This window comes from Cicer arietinum, chromosome 3 (genome assembly GCF_000331145.2).
Source record: "Cicer arietinum cultivar CDC Frontier isolate Library 1 chromosome 3, Cicar.CDCFrontier_v2.0, whole genome shotgun sequence".
NCBI lineage: Eukaryota > Viridiplantae > Streptophyta > Magnoliopsida > Fabales > Fabaceae > Cicer > Cicer arietinum.
Genome location: NC_021162.2, coordinates 45,807,725 through 45,808,520, shown reverse-complemented (window position 1 = coordinate 45,808,520; position 796 = coordinate 45,807,725).

The window sequence follows — 796 nt, the reverse complement described above, 5'->3', positions numbered from 1 at the left end:
TCAAGGTGATTTGGAATCCAATTACTGGAGATGCGACTTGGAAACTGGAGAGCAAGATGAGAGAACAACACCCAGAGCTATTTATCGACGCATAGTTTCGAGGACAAAACTAATTTTAGGGGGTTAGTAATGTAAGACCCATAATTTTAAAGTATACTTTATGTATTTTTGTGTATTTTGGATTTTGGCTCGGAGACTTTTTAGCCAAAGTTAATAATATTTTGGACTTTATATGATCGAAAAGATATTTTGATTCCGTTTAGAATTACTCGTCGATAAATAAATTAAATTAAGTGCGGTGAATCCTTTACGGAGAATTTAATGCGTTACGGGTGAAATGGTAATTTAACAAATATCTAGATATTTTGAGATATTTGTTAAGTTATATTTAATATATATTTATGTTTGGTTGGAGGGAAAAAGAAAGGAAAATAGAAGGAAGGAAAAGGAAAAGAAAAGGATATAAAAAGGAAAGAAGGAAAAAGGAAGAAAGGAAAAACAAAGGAAAGAAAAAGAAAGGAAGGAAAATCTGATTTTTCCATCTTCTTCCTCTGTCACTCACGCGCACCAATTTCCTTCTTCTCCTCCATTTTCGTCCTTCTTTGCTTTCTTTCTTCAAGTTTAGAAACCCAAAGCTTGGTGAGTGTTAGGATAAGGATTTCTTAACTTCACTCTTCCTCTTTGATTCGAAAACGAAGAAAAACGGTATTAGAGATTCAAACACAAACCCCTCCGTTTCATCTAGATCTAAGCTTCGTTTCGCGAAGAGTTAGAAGGGAAAGTTGCTCACTACCAC